Source organism: Chanodichthys erythropterus, chromosome 23, assembly GCF_024489055.1.
Source record: "Chanodichthys erythropterus isolate Z2021 chromosome 23, ASM2448905v1, whole genome shotgun sequence".
NCBI classification, from domain to species: domain Eukaryota; kingdom Metazoa; phylum Chordata; class Actinopteri; order Cypriniformes; family Xenocyprididae; genus Chanodichthys; species Chanodichthys erythropterus.
The window spans coordinates 5,044,241-5,056,790 of record NC_090243.1 but is presented as its reverse complement, the minus strand read 5'-3'; the positions used below and the strand labels follow the sequence as shown (position 1 = coordinate 5,056,790).

Genomic DNA, 12,550 nt, shown 5'->3' with positions numbered 1-12,550 from the left:
ACGCGCTCTGACAATGGAAGTGATCTCTCGCATTCATTGAAGCAAAGCGCGAGACATCACTTCCGTCATCAGAACGTGTTTTCTGACCTCACTAACTGGCTATGGAGGGCATATACTGAGGGTAAATACTGTTCGGATTCTCACACAAACAGATTGTTTCGTGTCTTAGGACATCAACGTGTCATCACAAGCCGCAGGTTTTAATTGGGATTTGTCTGTGCATGTTTTTTTGACTCTTATAGATAAAGTTCCCACTGACATGCTTTATACGACTAACAGACCGCAATGGTTGGAGTTAAAAATCATAATTTGTGTTCTACTGAAGAAACAAAGTCACCTACATCTTGGATGCCCTGGGGGTAAGCAGATAAACATCAAATTTTCATTTTTGGGTGAACTATCCCTTTAACTTTATTATATTGAGTTCTTGCAAATCAAATGAGTTGTTTACTTCACTGTAAACCCTAATTAGAAAATTCAGAAAATGCCAAATTCAGAATTTTTCCCTTTTGAGTGCCATGGGCAAGGCATGCTGGGAAATAGAAAACCGAGCCCAGTTTCAGTTAAACTTAAGTTCATCTAAATTAAAAGAAATTAGTTCATACAACTCAAAACAATGAAACAGTTCGGTTTACTTGAAATATATCATTACTGTAAACTCAAAATAAAAAGAAAGTTCTAAAAACTCATAACTGATTTAAACTCATAACTTAATTTAACTGAACTAATTTGTTCAATTTAAGTTTGTCTTAATTAAACCAATTAAGTATTTTGAGTGTTAGGGTTTAAAGTAACCCTAAAGTAACCCTTCCGCAGTGACAGCCTTTGTACCTTTTTTTTCTGAGAGTGTGACAAGGCTGCACAATTGATTGTGATTACTTTATTATAACAATTCAATAATTAAGTAACTTACATTTTATACACAATATTGTCAGTGACAATATTGTCTAGTTTTGTTCTGCTAACAAAAATAGTTCCATACAAAGCCACAGCTTCTCTGAACAACACACAGTAGAGAGCTTTACTTCCTAAATGATTCCGTGTTGTTGAACGAATCGGTTGACTGACTGATTCGGTGATTCAGGCAACAAATGACAAACATACCCATGCTACTTTAATAGGAATCAAAAGAGAGAAACTGGAGGAGCAGTTCTGTAATATTAGGTTGTATTGTTTTTGTTGTTGTTGTTGTTGTTGTTGTTTTTTCTTTTAGATCATTAGTTAAATTGTTGATGATAACCAATTGTGGATAATACTTTTTTAAGATGTTCCATGTGTTAATTTTTAGTAACAGTTAACAAAAGGTTCAAAGTTAAAGATTTTTTCAAACAATATCAAAGACTTCACATATACAAAGATGGTGCACTCATATTACTATGAATGGGAGATAGCGCAATACGCATTATGGTGGAATAAGTCCAGCTTTATAAATAAAGAGGCAATTGCCAATTGGTAAAGTCACTGTGTCACTGTAGCTGCCTTTAAAAGTTCAATTTATGTTCTGAGACTGTGCTTATGACTGGTCCAGCATGAAAAATGCTTTATTTTTTATTTTTTTGCCAAGATTTGAGCATTTAGAAACAAAATTTAAAACATGAAATTTAATTTCAAGCTTGGTGAACAGCTTTGGAGAATTTGATGTTTCCCCATTAAAAGAGATAGAAGCTGTACTTGTATGACTTAAATAGCTGCCCAAGAAGGTTTTCAAAGATGGCCGCTGAGTGAAATGACTTACTTTAAAGGGACTTTGACTTTAGAGGGACTTTGTTCTGTGGGTATTAGGAAATGAAAAACATGGACTGGAGCTTGAGTGGAGTTATTACAGAACACTGTGAGCAGAGGTGAAATTGCTGTCGCCCTGCTCCACTCACATCCATTCTGTTTTCCTTTATTTTTTGGCTTCTTTTGGAATTATTTTCATTGACAGAGAAGAACTATGTGAACAAACTTTGTGTTTACTTTTATTCAGCACCACAATGAAGAGAACAAGTAAAAGAAGAAACATGGTATAGAATACAATGCTCTATAAATTAGAGGCTATACAACATTTACATAACAACTTTCACCATAAAACAACAAAACACAGACAACATCTGCAGGTAGTTAAGCAGACTTTAATGTCTTTAGAGTTTCACCACTTCTGTATGGTAGACTTGCTCCATTGTTCCAGATGGTCGGGTGCAGACCCCATATCTGAGCGGTCATTGTCAGGAACAGGTGGGCTAAAGAGTGCCAGTCAGCACTGTGTGGGTTTAGTCACCCACCACACAGCTCTCTCTGAGTTCTGCCTGGAATTTACATTGCCAAGACAAAACAAGGCATGCATAAATGATTGCAAGCATTTCTGGTGTGCATGCTTCTATTATCTGAGTTGAAGAATGCAACCACAGGCACGCTTTGAGTATTCAATGAATTCTGCTCATTTCAACAACTGGTGAAAGTAGCATGTGAGGCAACAGTCAACAGATGACAAAATATTGCATCTCAATTGGATTAATTGTGCATTTTCATAATTACAGTGCACTTAAGTGTGGAAATTTAAGGTGATCTCATCCTGCCCTGCAACTATGGCTTGTAAATGAGATTGAAACCTCATCTATAACATACATTTTAGCCAAAAGTGATCTTTTACCAAAACCCAATACATCTCCACTCATTATATATGTAAATGGAAAAAAGTCCCAGCAGCATTTACTGGAGCATGTTGCTAAGTAGCCATTATCAGACTGTAATTGGCATATAAGACCACAGTCCAAGCCTAGTCCCTTGTTAATCAGATATCTGATGGAGTTACAGTTATATAGAGCGCTGAAGGGAAGCTCATATGTTCATTATTTCATGAATTTAAATGGCTGAGTAACTGGAAGCAATTGAAACAGCCGCCCTCAGAAATTAGCACAAGTGTTCTGTTGATCAGTGCATGTAATTGTTTTAGTGACGGTGAGTAAGAGAGGTTAATGAAATACATGACTGACAATCTGTCTCTTTTACTTTGGGTTTATATTGCTTATAAAAGGCAAGTTAATGATATAACGTGCCAAAGTCAATATCACAGCTAAATGCTGTTAACAACGCTTTTCATGAAGTCCTACTCTTTAGAAAATGTGAAATCAAGAGCATCAGATGCTTTGATAAGTCTAATTATGCACAGTCTATCCTCAAATGTGTGTTGAAATCAGCTGTGCGCTTTAACACACTAGCAAATCCCTAATATGGCAACTTCTTTGAAACTTTAAAGCAAACAAAAGTTTCAAAACTTCGTGATTTCAGGTATGAAAGTATGTAATTTATGTAATTAACTGCACAAAACATGAAAGTTTCTTCAAGTAATGTTAATCACAGACACCATTTATCTGATAAAACACTATTCTAAAAAAATTCATGGCTCCAAAATTTTTCTTTCAGGTTTAAGAACTATAAATTGTCTAAAAATCAGTCAATCGGTCAATCAATCAATCGTTCGACCGACCGACCAGCTGTCGGTCCGTCTATCTATCTATCTATCTATCTATCTATCTATCTATCTATCTATCTATCTATCTATCTATCTATCTATCTATCTATCTATCTATCTATCTATCTATCTATCTATCTATCTATCTATCTATCTATCTATCTATCTATCTATCTATCTATCTATCTATCTATCTGTTTGTCTGTCTTGATTGTAAATGGTTGACATCACAGGTTTGACATTTCGGAATTAAATAACATTTAAAAGACAATAAAAGTTTCTGAGCAAACATTTATTTATTCAGTGATTTATTATTTCCTATATATAGATCGTATGTAAATTATTGGCTTTCCAGTTTTGAAAATCTCTCAATTAAATATTTCAAAAAGGCTAAAAGTAAATCAGAAATCAGAATTGTGCTTTTCAATGCAGTACAATTCAAGTACATTTGCATAGGATAACGGTTTATGAATAGCACCAAAGTGATGGTTAAATGTATGTATATTAATCAAATATTGTGACTTAAACTGTCTAGGAATAATAACTAGCAACATCAGTTCGTGCTATTTAATATTCATGAGTTCACAACGTCACTCACCATTCCAGTGCTACTGAATAAAATCAAAAAAAGATTAAAATGAACAAAAGATCCAGAGTCACGGCTGAACAAAATCACCATGCAACTAGCTGACATGATAAAATCATCGATCACGGTAATGGCTCTATTTCTGCTGAACCAAACGCACTGGTGCATGTGTGTAAGTACAGCGGAGAGTTGAATTGTGCTCATGGGCATATCCCCTTAGAGCAAACTGCTAAACACCGGTTTAAATCACAATGATTACCATATTTGCTACGGGAGTGAATGTAAATGGCAGGTCTGGGTTGGTATGTTTCAAATGAGACAGCTGCCATGGGCTGAGGAGCTATACTGCTGCGTTAAATAGAGAATAAGTGAGCAGCACAGCATTATGAGTGCATGTGTGCTGAATTGACACAGCAGGCTAGCTGTGGTGCATAGGGCATGCAGGTCTAACCTGAGGCGATCGGTCAACAAGCCACTTAGATAAGAAGCCACCTCACAGCGTCTGTACTTATTTTCTTTTGAGCCTGCCAAAAGTAAACCAGACTATCCTGGGATGTGTTTCCCCTACAAAGATGCAACTCGCCGATAACTGCCATAATATGATGCACCGGTGGAAAAATTAACTAGCAAGTCACGATTGTTTCCCTCGGTTGTTTGAGCCATGTTCATTCAACAATATATGACTTTATATAATATATGCTGTTAAACAGGTGGTGGAGTAATAACTTCTGCTAACTGATTCAATTAAAGGCTTAGTTCAAAAATAAAAATTCTGTCATCATTTATGCCAATAAGAGACTATTAACGAAAACCCTTCATTTTTATTATACAAATGTGTCATTAAAAATGTCTACAAATTTAAAAAACTTTTAAAAAACCATAAAGGGTTAATGGGTGCAGAAATCATCACCCCCTAGCAGCGAACAATTGAAATTTGAAAATGCTTCGAAACAGTTATGACATAATAAAGCCTACTGAAATCATGTGATTTTGGCAGTTTGATACGCGCTCAGAATAACTGGATCAAAACAAATGATTTGAAAGGGTTTCGAAGCTTCACAAAGCCTGTTTCAAATAGTGCTCATCACTAATACAATGTACTGAATGTTATCTTGCTTATTGCGCCCAAGAGCAGGATCAATTCAGTATCACAAAGAAACCATGCTTCTAACCACAGCTCGACAACCGTAGTTGGAAGTATGGTTTCGGGAAATGCCATATGTATATAACATGCAACCATAAATGGCTAACAATGCCTTTGGGAAGCACACCCCTGAGAAGCTAGACCTCATCTAGTTCACTTAGAATAAAATGATTTAATGACAGTGTTAAACTTATACATATGTATCAGTAATAAAGACGGCAATTTCTCTGTTGCATATTAACAACTGATTTAAATTTGCTCTCGCAATTTGCCTGAATAGAGGCGTACTGGGGAAACAGACTCCGGCTTTCATTTGTCAAGCTTGAAATACAATGAAGTGACTACAATGCATTTATTCAGGCAATTAATCAGTGGCGCTAGGAGTGCTGCTACTGTACAATATGCAAAATGCTCAAGGGAGAGCCGACTTGACAGAGGAAAATCGGCTGAGCAAGGTGGACTCTAGGTAGACTGAGACCATAAGGAGTGAACAATAGAGCTGCTCTTCTTCGAGCACCTCTGCAGTTTGACAAATGAGAAAGCAGCTGTATTGTTCATTCCATCTAGGTTTGAGAATCCTATTGACTCCGTATAAGAATCTACATTTCCAAGAGGCCATTGTTTATATTTCCATGCCATTGAAGATCATTACAACTAATATTATGTTTTATATTAACACTGGTTCAGGAGTCAGTATTTTTCAGGAGTCAGTGTCTCTCCAAGACTGCTGATGTGTCCAGTATAGAACCGTAAATAATTATACACCGATTAGGCATAACATTATGACCACTGACGGGTGAAGCAAATAACACGGATTATCTCTTCATCACGGCACCTGTTAGTGGGTGTGCAAGCGTAAGGATTTGAACGAGCTGACCCATCCACTGCCGAAAGCGGCAACTGTGAGCACGTGAGCATCAGAACCGGACCACGGATTAATGGAAGAAGGTGGCCTGGTCTGATGAATCATGTTTCTTTTACATCACATGGATGGCTGGATGCATGTGCGTCGTTTACCTGGGGAACACATGGCACCAGGATGCACTATGGGAAGAAGGCAAGCAGGCGGATGCAGTTTGATGCTTTGGGCAATGTTCTGCTGGGAAACCTTGGGTCCTGCCATCCATGTGGATGTTAGCATCTGTGGGATGTGCTGAACAAACAAGTCTGATCCATGGAGGCTCCACCTCGCAACTTACAGTACTTAAAGGATCTGCTGCTAACATCTTGGTGCCAGATATTGCAGCACACCTTCAGGGGTCTAGTGGAGTCCATGGCCTTGACGGGTTAGGGATGTTTTGGCAGCAAAAGGGGGACCAACACGATATTAGGAAGGTGGTCATTGTGTTATGCCTGATCTGTGTATATACACTGTGAATTTTCTATTAACCATGGTACCTGTACATGGTTTCATGACTTTCGTTTTCTCAATGTGGACAAAAAAAAAAAAAAAAAAAAAAAAATAAATATATATATATATATATATATATATATATATATATATATATATATATATATGATATTTTTTAGCATTTGCCTGCTTGTCTCAGCAAATGCGAAATCCAATGCAAATTTGTACATCTGAAGTTTGTCTATCAACAAGCAGGTTTACATTGTGAAATCACATCTGAAAACTGCTTTCCTCATCTCTCTTGTGGATGACAACCTGACAGGACAATAACGATACACAGAGGACAAGCATTAGGAGACATCGTCTGGACCTGTCAGTGAGTTCGCAAACTCAGTATCTCAACATATTTGCACTGACAGTTTCCACCACTCTTTGTTTTGTTGTGTCTATCACTTCGTGACCTCTTTCTTTTTTTCTATTATGAAGATTTCTAATAAAATTAAACTCATCTGAGACATTCACTTCTGATTAAAGTATATCTGACCAACTTCCAAAGAGTTTTCTTTCAACAAATTCTGATCTGAATCTGCTTTTCATTATTGCGAGGGGATCTCTAGGAAATTGAGGTTATGGTGAATTATGATGCCAAACTTAATTTTGGATCAATATACAGTAACCTTTGTCCCTAAAAAACTGTTCGATCTACAGTCACCCATACAGAAAACAGCTCAATCTGATATCACTGCATAAAAACAGCACATGCACTGTGTACAATCTTTAATACAGTATTTCATTACATTATATCCCTGTACATGTTGTGATATAATGTATATGTGGCAAGCAGGGTGGGGCCGAGAGCAATGGGACGGGAGCAAGGCTGGTGGACCTCTGCAAAGTTACGATGCTCAAAGTTCAATGCAAAGGGAGATATTTTCTTTTAAAAAAATTCTGTTTAAGGACTACAACAAATGGCTGGTAGGGAATACAACAAGCTTCTTCCCAGGTTAGTGACATCAGTAAACCTAAAATTTACATAAACCCTGTCCCCTAGAACATGCAACAAAGGGGGTGAGGCCATGTTGGGCTACTTTAGAGAAGAGAAAGAGTTGTTGTAGGTGAGTGTTGTTGCCATGCCATCATTTTACACCAGACTGCTTCACAAACAAGTGTCAATTCAATGCTGGATTTGCACAATAGATTAACATGACGGCACATGCTAGTCTATGAGTTGAATCAACTCCACAGCAACATTTATCCACTAAACATCCAGTTTCATTCTATGAGTTGTAACTTCTTCCTGAGTCTCTCCATCAGTGTCCGAATCTGGTTTGAACAATGTAAGGCTGAACATCGTTATTGACAATTGTCATTTTGGCTGCGTGAGATTCTCCAGCTTTGTTGTTGTTGAACAACCAAAGCGTGAACTGTTAAAGCTCTGCCCTCTTCTGGAAAGTGGCCGGGAGCAGCAGCTCATTTGTATTTAAAAGGACACACACAAAAACAGCGTGTTTTTGCTCACACCCAATAGACAGATAGATAGATAGTCTTTACGCATTTCACATTTACACATTTGCATATACAGAAGGTCCACAAATGACACCCATTTTTTGTACAATGGCCCATGAAATAAAATGTGTCCTGCACATGTACATATAATGATTATATACTATCACAATATACACCTATAGTGCTGCCACATTTATCCTTCCATTAAAAGACTTTTAATGCTTCACAAACCTATGCTATTAAACACTAGCAGAGGTGTTGCAGACAAATGATAGGTCACTCTGCGGGTTTATTTTTCCTATTGCTGATGCATCATTGCTACTGAAAGCTCTATTCTGTGAGATCAATGAAGGATAAAAGCAGTACTTTCTAGGTCATTTCCTTCTCAGGTCTCAGGACTTCTCGCTCATTGCACCCTATTGCCGGCATCATTCATATTTTCCCCTTGCCTGTGATATTACCAGTTTTCCTTGAAAGTTGTTGCACAGTATAAGAGGAGAAAAAACACAGACAGAAACATAGGTTCTAAATAAACCATATTTAATCATTTATGTGATACCAAAACCACACAAAAATCTTGAAAAGGGACTACATTTATGCAATACTGTCATTTTTACCCAAGAACAAAGTCATGAATGCTTAAAAGCACAAACAACCTACAAGTACTCGCATGCCGCAATGGAACTGGGCCTTGGGTCAAGCTAAATTGGGAACCTGTCATCAAAACATCTCATCAGAGCATTTCTCTTTTCAGAGAAACCTTCAGCAAAGTCAGCTGTAGAAGTGAAAAAGGGCATTAAAAAGACCAAAAAGGAAAAGTACACACAACACTCCATGCTGTGAGGCAAGTGAAGGAATTCTATTAAGGAGGAAAGGATTGGCCAGAGAGGAATTGCTGGGCTCATCTTTGTGATGCTGGTTCCCTGTGAGCAGGTCAGAACAAAAGGCATCTCAAAGTTGGGTCTGGTCTGTTTGCTCTTTTCCCCAGGAGGTCAGCCTTTTTGAGGAGCCCCCATGATGTTTAAGTTGTTAAACAGCCAGTGTTTGACTCTTTTGGAGGCCTCAAAAAGTCTACTTCACACTGGGAGAGGCTTCAAATAAATTTCCAAACATGTCAATGTTTGGATAGTTATTTACAGGGTTATAAGATGTTCAGTGCAATAGGAAAGAGAATGTACAGTCACTTGCCTGCTGCAGCTATCACAGGATAGCAGTTACTCTTGGGTAATTATGTTTGAAATTTGTTAAGGGAATAAGTTCTAATTTCGGAGATATGCAGGTCTTCTTTCAGGTCCATTTGCCTTTTAAACTGGGCTCATTAATAGGATTTGATAGTCCTGGCCTTCATAGAAGTAGAACATCTGGAGAGGCCCGAGTCTAAAGCATCGTTCACACTAGCAGTGTTCAAGAGATAATCGACAAAGTCACCTAAAGTCATTCATTTTCAAAATCATTTATCTTTAGGGTAAAAAGTGTTTTTTAATGAAATATCATAAATTAATTCTTAAAATCCCCCTGTAGTCAATCATTTTATCCCTTAAAACTCATCTTTGTTCACCAAAATTACATATTTAAATGTTTTTTTTGTTTGTTTTTTTTTAATGTGAAAAAATGCCTTAATGCCTTAAAATAGCTTGAATGTAACTCTAAACCCTTGCCTCATTTAATATATGTGGATTAATGAATATGCAAATCAGCACCACCTCCACTCACACAAGCTCAGAGATCCACTTGGTCAACTTACTGAGGTAAATGCTGCACAATGGTATCAAATCTTTACAACGTCGGACACATAACGGTAATTAATATGATTAGCCTTTTGCTTGACTATGTCATCAAACAGCTAATAATGTAAACTATATTCCCTATTTGCCATGTCAGAGTCAGAAAGCTGCCTTCTAACAATCAGTATCCTTACAAACGCTTTAACAACTCAGAAAGTCAGTGGAGAAAGGCATCTAGTTCATCATAGCATCGTAATATACATCACACCCACTATATTGCTAAATCTACTCTATTTTTTATATCAACAGAAAAATATACTGGGATAACTTGGCTTCTCTCGAGACTCCACTGCTAGTTCGCTGTTAATGATGTGCTAAAGCCCGCCGCCACGTTGACGTGATTGGTTACAAGGTAGTTTGTGACGTCACAGACACCAGCGATTTCAAACTGCAACTTTTTTCAGAAGTTTTAAAGACAAAATACTCAGCAATGGTGTTGACATATGAATTTGCACATGGTTTGTCTTAAAGCATATTAAAAACACCACAGACATATAAACAACATTAAAAACTTAATTTTCACCACAGGGGGTCTTTAAATGTGTCCCTTGCTGGCAAAATGAGTCAGAATACGCACTAATTTTCAACCTATAGGCAAAACAAGTAAAAAAATGTCAATTTGAGATCGAAATTGAGGTTTTTACAAAAATTAGTTGATTAAGCCCTTGTCTAGCAATCCCAATGCTTCAAATAGCAATTAAAAATCTAAAAGAGTCTTTATTTGTACGTTTTCTGACAGGAGTCCTTTGACCATAAGATGCATAATGCTGTTTTTCTCTGCCCGCTTCTGGACGACGGCGCTCCCCTCAGCACAAGTTTGGTATCATTGTAAAACACAGCCTTCCAACTTGGCATGAGTCTGAACCAATGAAATGTGATTTTCAAACTCAGGCTGATGTAAATAAAATGATCTTACTTGCGCTGACTGACAGATCCCAAGCACATGCACAAAGATGCCTCAGATCCTGATATGCACATATACACAGAATTACAGTATTTAAAAAAATCTGTCTTGGTGAGTAGGCCTATTCACACAAACATTATCTTTTATGTTTAAGTGAACGTTAGGTTAACTGTTGGGGAAAAACATTTGATGTGTAACATAATATTAGATCCGTTTGGTACAGTAGGTCATAATACTTGCTGTCTGTTTCATCAATGTTAATCAAACAATTGTGGAATCATGGGAAAAAGTTGAATATATATATTTTTTTCCTATAGATATGGGCTTTGACTTGGTTTGTGCCAAATTTGGTGGTATTATCAGGGATTTTAAGGCATAGTCGCTAGATGATTTTGTTTTGGAACCTTCAGAATACTTAAACTTGATTTTTCTCAAAATTGACTTTTGCTGACTCTATCGACTTCAAACAGGTGTAGCTTTTTGTCAGATTCCAACAAATCACACATCATTCTGAAGGTTTTTTAAAGTAGAGGGCTAACAATAACTATTTTTTGAAAATTTGCTCATTGCGACTCATTTTGCCAGCACGGGTCACAAATAATTAAGTGCCTTGTCATTAAAAGGTCAAACTTAACCACTTTTCCTCTGAGTTACGGGGATGCTAGAGTCTAATAAATAAAATATTTCATTAAAAATTATAAAAATATTTACGGAAGAGGATTAGGGCCAAGCAATAATAAAAAAATAAAACCATCTCGAGATTAAAGTTGTTAAATTTCGAGAAAAAAATCGTTAAATTTCGAGAAAAAAGTCGAGATAAAATGTTGAGAATAAACTCGTTGAATTTCGAGAAAAAAATAGTGAAATTTTGAGAAAAAAGTCGAGATAAAATGTTCAGAATAAAGTCATTAAATTATGAGAAACAAATCGTTAAATTACGAGAACAAATTCGTTAAATTATGAGAAAAATGTCGTTAAATTTCGAGAAAAAAGTCGAGATAAAATGTTTAGAATAAAGTCATTAAATTAAAATCAAATTTGGTAAATTACGAATTTGTTCTCATAATTAAACAACTTTTTTCTCGTAATTTAATGACTTTTTTCTCATAATTTAATGACTTTATTCTCAAAATTTCATCTCGACTATTTTCTCTAAATTTAACGAGTTTTTTCTTGAAATTTAACAACTTTAATGTCAAGATGGTTTTATTTTTTTATTATTGCTTGGCCCTAATCCTCTTCCGTAAATATTAGAATATTCTAACAATTATTGTTCTGTTTTTTTCCCCCTTCATGTTGGTTGCACCACATGACTTTGATTTAGTGGACAATAATAATAAATAATATATAAATAAATAAATAATGCAAATGTTCTTATAAATAACAATGATAATCTGACAAACCTGCTTCATTGCCATTTTAAAAGAAATAATAATACAATATTTTCATACTTTTAATGAGCCTTTTTCTATCTTAGAGAGTGATCCGCCACCTCGCAAAACACAGACGCAACAATTTCCAGCAATTAATCGCAGTCAGTGTGAACACCCCTTAAGACTCCCTAATCCTAATCAGCCTCATCATATTTATTAGTGAACATCATTATCAATGCCCAGTACGATGCTAGTCTCAAAGAATCAAAGAACCTGATTGTTTGCCAGCATTAAAAAATTTAATTTAGCACAACCTGACATCTGGTCATCCAAATAAGAGCTGTTAATAGATTTCAAAAAACACACATGCAAAATGGAGCCCAGGGAAAGTTTACATATGGTTTTAACAGACAGTGCCACCAGTGCTAACACCAATCACGTCTGCATT

At 36.4% G+C, this 12,550-nt stretch overlaps 1 protein-coding gene across 2 annotated transcripts in view; it reads right to left on the bottom strand.

The window, feature by feature from the left end:
- sema5a (sema domain, seven thrombospondin repeats (type 1 and type 1-like), transmembrane domain (TM) and short cytoplasmic domain, (semaphorin) 5A) overlaps positions 1 to 12,550 on the bottom strand; it is a 180,289-nt gene that overhangs the window by 94,180 nt on the left and 73,559 nt on the right. The gene's annotated exons all lie outside the window — the stretch shown is intronic.